Source organism: Phalacrocorax aristotelis, chromosome 1, assembly GCF_949628215.1.
Source record: "Phalacrocorax aristotelis chromosome 1, bGulAri2.1, whole genome shotgun sequence".
Taxonomy (NCBI): Eukaryota; Metazoa; Chordata; class Aves; order Suliformes; family Phalacrocoracidae; genus Phalacrocorax; species Phalacrocorax aristotelis.
In genome coordinates, this window is record NC_134276.1 from 36456713 (window position 1) to 36468738 (window position 12026).

Genomic DNA, 12026 nt, shown 5'->3' on the forward strand with positions numbered 1-12026 from the left:
AGGGAGGTCGGACACTGAGTCACCTTTCCCCCAGAGATTCTGAAATCTCCTTGCTTGGTGATTTTTAGAACTCTGTCGGACAGTGCCTGGAGAAACATAATTTAAAGTAGAAGTTTTCCCTGATTTGATCAGGTGTCTTATGGTCCCTTCCAACCTAAAATGTGCTATAGTTTCACAATTTAATATGTATGACAAATGATGAGGGAGGAACCATAGTCATACCAAAACCTTCATGGAGTCTGGAAGTAAAAGGCACAAACTGTACAGCCTACTGGGCTGATAGCATTGGTGGGATTCAGGAGCAATTTACAAATAGGAAATAGCAACAATTCACTGGCTGTCTCAATGTTTCTCTGTAGCAATTGCCCAGGACAACTGTGGTCAGTTTTATGGCAACCTCTGATAACTTGCCCTGGACAAAATGAAACAAATAATTTCCACAGGTTTCCACTCTTACACCAAAGACTAGACAAAGATGAGACAAAAGGAAATCTAAGGGGTGAAATTCAACTTTTCTGTATCTTATTTTTGCTGTAAAAACCTAAATTTAAGTGAGTTAGTATATTGTCTACACTGTCAAATAACGTGCCATTTTAATCCCAAATCACAGTCCTCTGATTAAACATTAGCTAGCTCTTGTGTACTTCTCTGGAATGATATTGCTAGTTTCCTCCAAAACAAAACCAGATGTAATTCTAAGGATAGTTCTAGAGTAACCTTCTGAAAATGTTTATTTCTGTCACTGACTATAGAAAATATCCTAGGGTTTTAGCTCAGATGTTGATACTACTGTTAAAGATTAATACCATCCAAAATGACTGCTTCAAACATACTCTTTCTATACGATGGACACTACCATTATAAGCAGTAAGATGTCTCCAACAGTAGCAAAATTCTGTGTGTGACTGTGATACAAGAAAAGATTTCTCAAGAATCTAGTTATCACTTTATGTTCTTGATAAGGTGTGTTTCTCTTTGTTTTCTCAATTACTTTGAGTATAGTTAGAAGATTTGAAGGAGTCTAAGTGACTAAGCAAGCATGAATTACAGTAAATTAGTTGTAGAATAGGTGGGAAATTTTGTCAAGTGATTATTTACCGATGCAGTCTTTCCTTTCCTCTCCTTTTTTCTTTCTTTTTCTTCTGCCTTTCTTCTTTCCTTGCCTTTGCTTGCCTTGCCTTCCTTTCCCATACATTATTCTGTGAGGTGGTTCTTTACTAGGGAAAAAGCTTCTCCTTTTCATTTTTTAAACAGAGCAGTTCTTAAATCTGTTAGTAGTTGTCTATGAAGCCATATGGGTTTCCATATGGCATTTCTTTTGATGACTGTGCCATATTCAATATCTTACCCATGTGCATGTCTGTGTAATCAAGTGTTTTATCTTTAATTTCCTGTACTGATGTGTAAAAGATAAGTCTGAGTGCATTAGCACATTTCTGCTATATCTGTCTATCATTAGATTGGAGGATAGCATGTTCACACCTTCTTTAATTGGGTAGTTAATTGGTCTAAGAGAAGATGTGGCAATATGAAATGTCTTCTGTCATGAGAAGTAAAAAGTCTTCTCTTTTGTACTGATTGTTTTATCGCCGTAAATAAGCAAGTTGAAATTTGTCTAAAAGAATTTAAAGAACTAAATTGGAGAATGATGGAAACTATGTGAAAAAAACATTAAGGGAGATTTTTTATTTCTGATATTGTTTACATGATTCAGGAATGTCACAAAATGAGAAAATGATTTGTTTAGAGTGTTATAAACAGAGGGGATGGGTCTTTTTTGATTACATAAGCATGACTTCCAACAAGGCATTAATAGAAATATGTAGTCTGAAATAATTCTGAAGATGTAAACCTCATAATGTCAAGTATTTCAGTTCAGCCAAAATTCATTACTTACTTGATACAAGTAGATGCAGTTCTGATTTCATGTCATGACGTTCCTCTCCAAACTAAGGAAACAAAGGAAACTTGTCATTTTCCATAACGCAGTTCAAGAGTATCAAATAAATATGCATGTGTAAATGAGGACTAGAACTGTTGTCTTGCATTTGTAATGCATAAGCCTTGACTATATAGTATATTTTTTTTCTTATAAGATAGTTTTGGCTCCCTTTTACGAAGCCTTCAGGTGTATAAGGTACACTTTTCTCTTAGAAATCTATTATATGGGAGTAGTGATTCTTGCTTCAGAAAGAACATAGATGTCTGTATTTGCTTGCTAATAAAAAGAACTATCCATTTGCAAAACAAAAATTAAGTATATTCCCAATATTATGGTATTGAAATTTTACATTAAATCTTTATTAAAAAATATTCTATTTGAAAGACAAAGGGGAAAATGTTATCATTATTAATATTTTCCTGTGCTTCTATAATAATTTAACCATTTACAATGAAAATGAAAGAGTTAAATATGACTCATAGTCCCAGTCTTTTTCCTTTTCATTCTGAATATGTGCAAACTGTGTAGTGTTAGTAGCAGGCAGAAGCTGTTTGATAGCCATCTTTTCCTCTGGTAGGAACAGTTTCTCCAAGGGAGATTAGTATCACAGTTTGTTTCTGAGAACAGGAGCTATGATATGTTCTTGATTTAAGCTTGCTTTCAGAGATTGAATAGAAAAAAAATATTTCCAGTTACAGAAATACATCAATATTTTGAAAAAATATATTTCAAAGCATTGCTTAAAATTTCATTTATTAGGGCTTACTAGGTAGTACAGAAGACATTATTTTGCCCAAAGGAAAAAGAAGAAAAAAAGGAGGGAAACAAAAAAGAGAGAGAGAGAAAGAGGAAAGTGAAAAAAATGATATTAAAAAAAGTTTGGGAAAACTAATTTTGGAAATATTTAGGAAACCTCATGCGTACACACACTTTGTAAAGCTGACTTTCATGCATGAAGATTGCTTACTGTGCATGTACATACTCAATAAAATTTTATTGTACCAGCTTCAGTTTTGTATGCAGTACATCAGTTTACTGCCCAGTACTGCATTGATCCACAAAGCAATACTGAATACATATTTATGATGAGAGAAGGTTAATGGTCTTCCAAAACTCTGGTTTTGTTTTAATCTTTAATTAATTCAGTAGAAGGGATAATATATGACTTCCTTTGGTTTGGGTGGGTTTGTTTTGTTTTGGTTTGGTTTTTTCCCCCTTTTGTTTATAGGAACACCCAGGAATAAAATCCCAACAATATATTTTCTCAAATAGTTGATTTGTGTAAATATTAGCCCATTAATATATAAAACTTCATCGTTTCCTATCAAACACAATAGCTCCCCTTGTCAAAATTTAATGGCTACATAGGACGTCTGCTGCAGTAAAAGCAATTAATGGTAACAGTATGCTTTGGACCTGCCATTGTGAAGCTCTTTCTACTAAATAAAAGCAAAAACTATCCATACAAATATCAAAAATTTTATAGACAGAGCTGAAATTCTTAACACTTTTGATTTTTACAGTGTCTTTTCCTTATCTGATTCTGCTCTCCACAGAGTTTACCAAAACAGATTCACCGAACTGCTAGCACAAGTAAATGTTTGCCTACTGATGGTATATAAAAGTTCATACATATTAAAAAATACATACAAAAAAGGGTATGTCCAGTGACTGTGCTGATGGAAGAAGTTGCATAATCAGTCACCTTTCTTATAAAAAATATCACTCATACCTCTCTGCAGTACTAACCTGTGCAGTAGATAATGACTATTGATATTCTTTACACTGCAGTTATATGAGCACCAAACCTAAGGAAGACTATAATCTTTTAAAATTCTCACTAATAAGTAAAAAGAGATATAGTTCTGATATAACTGTCCTTGAAAGAAAAAAAAGCCAGGAAAAAGAAAAAACAACAACAACAACAACAAACCCAACCCAAAACACAAAACCGTATTTCTTCATCTATACTTTTTACTAAGCTCTTCATCTGGTGTTATGTTTTATTAGAATAATTATATCAAGTTGCAAGAACTTTTCAAGATATTAAAAATGTGGATTACTACAAAAGAGGAAAAAAACCCACATACCTTATAACATCTGAAAAAGGAATTTGTATGTATTGACTTGTGTAATAATTACCCTCTTTTTCCTTCATACTGAATTATATTTCGTATTTATGAGAAGAGAAAGACCATGAAAGATGCTTGCGTTGTGTGCATACACAATTTATAAGCTCCTGAAATTCTTTAAAGGACAACAAAATGCACTGGAGCTCTCTTGCTTTCCTTTCACACTGCCTTAATGCTTTGCAATTACATAACCAATAAGGGTGTTTAATTATCCAAGAAGATCTGCAGTCAGTTCTGTTTAAAAAAAAAAATAAATGAAAAAACATATTAAATCTGTATGGTCTAGGAGTGAGATCAGGTCAAACTGATGATTCCACCTGAATTTAAATTTATGGGACTTTTCTCTTCTTTTCTATTAAAAAATTACCCTGCATCTATTTTTGCTAGGATGGAGGAGGGAAAATGGAGGTGGGAAAAGTTAGAGAGAATGAGAGAGAAAGAGAGCACTATACATTTACAACCTTCTGTTCAGTTTTTATCAGAAAAAGAACTGTCCTTACTGCAGTGCTTGCAGCCTGAAATGCACTCCATCATTCCACTCTGAAACTCCGATAAGTCCGGATGTGTGATGGCCTTCAGCTCTAAATCAGGATGTGCACTTCAAACATGACCTTCCCCTAGGCACCACAATGATATCTCTTGTTTCTGACTTCCTATGCACAAATTGAATCAAGGTACTTTAGACACATCTTCCTTAGTAACTTTACATATTGTATAGAATAATGGATATCAAAGATTTTTCAGCTTGGATTGTAATGGTAATGATGTGTTTATTCTCTAGGTCTGAACAATGAAAGGACTAAAATACAATAGAAGAATAGTGTATTGTGCATTCCAGGCATGGCAACTGAATAAATAGCATACAAACTTTAGAAAATTCTTTTCCTGCACTTATAAACTCATTCAAGTTACAGAAAAACCTATGATTAAACAGCAGTAGCATGCTATTGTTTCCACAAGCTTCTTGATTGTTTTTATTATTTTTTAACTTCGTAGTCTTTTCTACTGTACTGCAGTATTTTTAAAATTCATAATCTCTATAGTTCTGGAGAAAATAACAGAAAGAAAATTCACAAGGTTTAGAGGTTGCTGCTTCTTTAGTACCCAAGAACTTTTTAAATTATCTTTTTTAAAAAAAAAACAACAAATAATTAATGTTCACACCTTATCTCTTACAAGAATTCAGTTAAAGCCAAGCACTATGGGAACATGACTAGAGGTTTTCATTCATGTTCCCTTCAGTGGGAATTAATTTTGACAAACATACTGGATGTTAGAAACCTTAATTATATCTATAAATTCCACAAGTTTCCAAGCTGAAGGCATCGATAGAAAATAATGCTTCTTGAGATTATGATAATCCCACAGTAGATGCTTGTGTTGATCTTCACCTGAGTTAGTGGGAAACATTCTGTGGGAAAGAGTGTTCCCTACCGCTTCCATCTAGATCAACTTTCTGTGCTTCTGTTTAAGGCTTGAGTTATTTTAAATTTTTGTGCAGGAAAAGGAGAGAGGAGGATTTGCTTATAGAAGCAGTTGTGTCTCAGTGAAATTTCAGTGGGTTTTGTCATTTGAGCTTCAGGATAGAACTGTTAATTAAAATAGCAACAAAAACTCTTCAGAAAACCTCAACCAATTTTGTCTCAAAATCCGGTAGCTGAGGAGACCAGAAATCACTTTACTAAATGCCTGAGCAAATTCCAAGTTTGAAGGTTCTTCACAGAAATCAAAATTAAACCTGGATAATTTTTTTCTTCCTAGTTGATTTGAATTTCAACCTATTGGAGAAAAAAGAAAACCAAAGCACCAAGGTTTTTCAGTCTCTTAAAGTAGATTCACATGTTTTTGTAAATATTTGTATCCACCGGGTTGCAAAATGACAAATCTGCTTTATACTCTCATGGCTGGACTCTCAATAATGAGATAGAAAAATAAAAGTTATAGTAGTATATTTATTTCACATTAACACAAGGCAGGATACTTTCTTCTGGAGAAAGCAAGCCTGAGCTCTTCCTTCTTCCTCTCTTCCTACCCTTCAGAAAAGAAGCACAATCAGAAAACTGATTATTTAATCTTTCTCCTTTGTCAAAAATGGGAAAGTTAGTGCTAAAATTTAGGACAATAGGCTCAGGAAAATCTTTAGTCAGTTGACTAGTCTAGTGTCTTTTTTGTCATAAGACACTTCAAAAGGTCTTTGTTTTATCTGACTGCAGAGCAAAAAGATTCATAAAACTTTACAGGTGTTGTTCTGTAGAAAAAAAAAAAACATTTCTTGCCACTCTCTTAATTGTGCATAAAGTTGTATAAGCAGTGCAATACAATACTGGTTCCTAGTGCCTCTGAATACTGCCTGTTCTGGTTTGGCGTGGTTTATTTATTTATTTATTTTATTTACTCCCTCCTGGTCTCACAGCAGATCAGAGGATAGTAAGGTTTATAACTGTAATTTCGAATCATGATGGCTAATTCTTTCCCAAATTGTTAGATTACAGGCACTTGACTTCTGTTCTGTAAACACCAATCATGAATTTATTGAATATTAGCCACTTCACATAGCATATGGCCTTCCTTACATAGTCACACATGTTATTATAATATAATGTGTGTGAAAGATGCAGTAATTTTTGCATATCTTCATTCAAAGCAAATGTTATGACCAAATACTAAAATATTATTGCATATATGTTTTATGTACATTACAAACATTAAACAATGATTTAGCTGGACTTTCCCTAGACTAGAAGATTACTTTTCAAATTCGTATATGATGAAAACACAACCATGACAGATTTATTAAAGACAAGTGATGTATCAAAACCCAAGAAGTTATATTTTTACTTAAAAGTAAATTAAAACAATAAATTTAATGTGTGCACAGATGAGCCCAGTCTTTGCAAACAATAATCACTTGCTATTTAATTTTCCTGGCCTGGATTGCTTCATATCTTGACCTGATGAGCCATTTCAGCTATCTTCCCTACCCCCATATGCTTGACATTTTGTTCATTAGGATTGGCTTTCCTGATCGTCACAATACAAGATAAACTGTTTTATTACGAGGAAATGATGGTGTCGCCTCTCCATAATTGAATCTGGAAGATGTATCTGCTGTTCTTTAGAATGACATATTCGGGAAGCCAAATAATCAACCTCAAGGGAACAGCTTTCTGTGCCTGAGATATTCAGGTCGCCTAATACTTCACCAGTGGTTTTTGCAGAAAATGTGAAGCTTTTGTCAAAACAAGCCAGCTCACCTGATAAATAATCATGTCATATAGAAATATATGTTTTTGCTAAAACTGCTTTAAAAATAAGGTTTAAGGTACTAATTCAGAGAGAATGGGATGTAGAACAGTCTATTCATCACCCTCTGATGTCTTCTAAAGGCTATGTTCCAGGACTAAACTTCAAGTGCTCTTTTCTTTTTCTTTGTTTTTCTCTTCCAAGAGATAAGGACCAGAAAAGAAGTGATACTTAAAATCTGTGTTTTGAAAAGAAGTCCTTATGTAAAAACACAATGGGATATTATTTTTTTTAAGTATAGATAAAACTGTATTGGGCTTGTGCGTGGCAAGGTTTTGGTAACAGAGGCTAAAGGGGTGGCTTCTGTGGGAACCTGCTAGAAGCTTCCCTTATGTCCAATAGAGCAAATGCCAGCTGGCTCCAAGACTCCCTTCGTTCCCCTCCCTTCCCCCCTCCCCCAGGGCTTTACACCTCTCGTTGTTCTCCTTTACATTGCATTTCTGTTGTTTTTTCTCTTAGTTTTAATTATTAAACTGTTCTTATCCCAACCCACAAGCGTTACCCTTCTGATCATCTCCCCCATCTACCGGTGGGGGAGTGAGCGAGCGGCTGTGTGGGGCTGAGCTGCTGGCTAAACCGCGACACTCTGGGATAACATAGTTAAGAAGGAGAAAAAAAAAACCCTGTGCAATTGCAGCTGTAAGAGAGGAGTAAGAATATGTGAGACTGTCATGGTTTTAGCTGGGATAGAGTTAATTTTCTTCACTGCAGCTGGCACAGTGTTGTGCTTTGGACTTAGTATAAAACCAAAGTTGATAACACACTGATGTTCTGGTTGTTGCTGGGCAGTGCTTGTGCTAGTCAAGGACTTTTCCAGCTTCCCACGCTCTGCTGGGTGCACAAGAAGCTGGGAGGGGAGGGGGCACAGCTAAGAGCAGATTCAAACTGACCAAAGGGATATTCCATATCATGTAACATCATGTCCAGTATGTGAACTAGGAGGAGCTGGCCGGGGGAGGGAGGCAGCAATCGTGGCTTGGGGACCGGCAGCATGGTGAGTGGTTGTATTGTTTGTAGCTTTGTTTTTATTTTTCCTTTTTCCCTTTTCCTTATATTATCCTTATTATTATTATAGTAATAATAATAATCATTATTATTTCATTTTAATTATTAAACTGTTCTTATCTGAACTCACAAGTTTTTTGTTTTGCTTTTGCTCTTCTGATTCTCTTCCCCATCCCACAGGGTTGGGGGGTGGGAGCGAGCGGCTGCGTGGTGTTCAGTTGCCGACTTGGGCTGAACCACGACAGAGAGAAATAACCCTGCAGACACCAAGGTCAGTGAAGAAGGAGCAGGAGGAGGTGCTTCAGGCACCAGAGCAGAGATTCCCCTGCAACGTCTGGTGAAAACCATGGTGAGGCAGGCTGTCCCCCTGCAGCCCATGGATGTTTACAGTGGAGCAGATGGCCAGATGCAACCCATGGAGGACATCATGGCAGAGCAAGTGGATGTACAAAGAAGGCTGTAACCTCATGGGAAGCTCTTGCTGGAGCAGGCTCCTGGCAGGACCTGTGGACCCGTGTCCTAGTCACACTGGAGAGAGGAGCCCACACTGGAGCAGGTTTGCTGGAAGCACTAGTGACCCTGTAGGAGACCCACTCTGAAGCAGTCTGCTCCTGAAGGACTGCATCCCATGGGAAGGACTCACGTTGGGGAAGTTCATCATGAACTATCTCCCGTGGGAGAGACCCCATGCTTTACCAGGGAAAGAGTGTAAGGAGTCCTCCCCCTGAGGAGGAATTTACCTGTATAAATGAAGGAAAAATGTGTGATTTGAACTTTATGGTAATATAAAGCATGTAAAAAAATCTTTAAAAACTGTTTATAGCCTAAAATATAAAAAATTATTAATTTTCCTCACCTTCTGTCTCTTTGTCATCACAACAAACTGGATAGTGTGCAAAATAAGTACATTGCTCAATCAAGACACTATAAAAACTTACCTGTGAACTACTTGGAGGATACTATTTTTGTTTCACAGCAAGAATCTCTGCTAGCTTTCATACTCAGTTTCTTGTTCTCTCTTTTTCACTCATTTTCTCTCCCTGTAGCTTTTTTCCTACTTATTTTATTCCCTTGTCATAAAGATGTTGTCCGATTGTGATTATTTTTCTTGTCTTTTTTCTTCTTTTTCAAAAGATCTTCATTATCCCCTTTTCAAATGTGTGATCATTCAACATAATCAGAAACTTCTTGGAAAGAAATGCTATTGTGATAAAAAATTCCCAGCTAAAATAACTGTTGCTTTGAGCTGAAAACAAAGGAATCCAGTCTTGCAAAGTCATAGTCTTAGTCCAACAGATAAAGTCTGTTCAGTCAAGAGTAAGCATCTATAAGACTGACAGGTCTATAAGGCAGAACTTTGTGATACATAATCTTATTTTTGCTAGCCTAAAGACTGTTTCATACATCCTACTTACAGGTTGTCCCTTTCCAGGTTATCTCACAACAATATTCAACTGATGATCAAAGGACTGAGAAAATCCTGTTCTTCTTATACATGTTTCACAGAATCACAGAATGGTTGAGGATGGAAGCAACCTCTGGAAAGTCTTCTGCTTTAACCCCCTTGCTCAGTCACGGCCACCTACAGCCAGTTGCTCAGGACTATGTCCAGACGTCTTTTCAATATCCAAGGATGGACACTCCACCACCTCCACAGGCAACCTGTCACCCTCACAAGTGAAAAAGTGTTTCCTGATGTTCAGACGGAAGATCCTGGGTTTCATTTTGTGCCCATTGGCCCTGGTCCTGTAAGTGGGCACCACTGAATAGTCTGGCTTTGTCTTCTTTAGATCCTCCCTTAGGGTATTTATAGACATTGATGAGATCCCTCCTGAGTGTTCTTTTCTCTAGGTTAAACAGTCCCAGCTCTCTCAGCCATTTCTCATAGGATAGATGCTCCTGTCCATTCATCATCTTTGTGGGCCTTTGCTGGACTCTCTCCAGTATGTCCCTGTCACTCTTATTCTGAGGAACCCAGTACGGGACACAGGACTTCAGGTGTGGCATCACCAGTGCTGAATAAAGGGAAGGATCACCTGCCTTAAACCTGTGGTGTTACTTTGCCTAATGCAGCCCAGGATATCATTGATCTTCTTTACAGCAAGTGCACCTTGCTGGCACCTGTTCAGCTTGGCGTCCACCCAGACACCTAGAGCCTTTTCTGCAAAGCTGCTTTTCATCTATGTAGCTCATAGCATGTATTGATGCCTAGGGTCGTTCCTTCCCATGTGAAGGACTTTGCACTTCTCCTTGCTGAACTTCATTAAATTCCTCTCAGCCCACTTCTCTAGCTTGTCAAGGTCCCTCTGGATGGCAGCATGACTCTTTGGTGTATCAGCCACACCTCCCAGTTTTGTGTCAACAGCAAATTTGCTGGGGTGTACTCTGCCCCATCATCCAGATCATTAATGGAGATGTTAAACAGGACTGGACCCAGTACTAGTCCCTGGAGTACACTGCTGGTCACAGGCCTCTAGGTAGACTTTGTGCCATTGACTGCCTGCCTCTAGGCCCAGCCTTTCAGCCAGTTTTTAACCCACCTCGCTCTCTGCTTACCTAGCCCTGACTTGAACAGCTTGTCTATGAGGATTTTATGGGAGACAGTATCTCAGGTCTTAAAGAAGCCCAGGTAGACAATGTCCACTGATCTCCCCTCATACACTATGCCAGTTACATCATCATAGAAGTTTATCAAGTCTGTCAAGCATCAATTCCCCCTTGGTGAAGCCTTGCTGACTACTCCTGATGGTTTTCCTGTGCCTGGATGTTGTTTCCAGGATTAGCTGCTGCATTACCTTCACAGGTCTATTTTGAAGAAATAGACAATGCTGCCATAGTGAATGACTACCAGTTAGAGGTCTCAGAATTTTGTCTCTGACTCCAACAGTGACCTATTTCTTGCTAGGAGGAAGATGTAAAAAAGCTAAACTATCTGTATGTAAGTTTCTATTTCCATGACATGTAGCTAGATAGCAGTACTGGCAGATACATAAGGCTTCATTGATGACTCAATTTACTGTAAAACTGAAAAAAGTCTTGTGTGTAACACGAGCATATTAGAGCCATTCTGTTGATACCAAATCACTTAGAATGCAGCAGATTTTGATTCCACTAATTCCTTATTTACCTTGATAGCCACGGGTTGCATACTCCTGGCTCAAAATATGCAAAGGTCTTCTGTTAAATCAAGTAGTAAGTTCTGAGCAATTGGAAACTTATAAAAATCATATTAAAATATTTTTATATAATGCTTTTAACTAATGAAATTTAAAAATTCAAAATGGAAGTGTTTAACTTGCCCATAATACCTAACACTAGAGGCATTGAGTCATTTTAAAGGAGTGTTTCTCAGAGATGTTTTCAAATGAAATTTAAAAGCTGCTTCGAGCAGAGTTATTTTTAAGGCATGATTTTCTAGTTCTAGTGCATATTTTATACTTCTAGTGTATTCACACTTAAAGACTTTAATGACTAGTAAAATACTTGATCCATACTAGGTTTCACCATCTGCTTTGGTATCCTGCTAGTATTTTCAGGTAAAAGGGAGCCAGTAAATGATCTTAAAAGAAGAAGAAATTGTTAATGGAAATAAATTGTGAAAAGTGAAAAAAATTCACTCTTCCCATACCCAAAAGCTTTTTCTT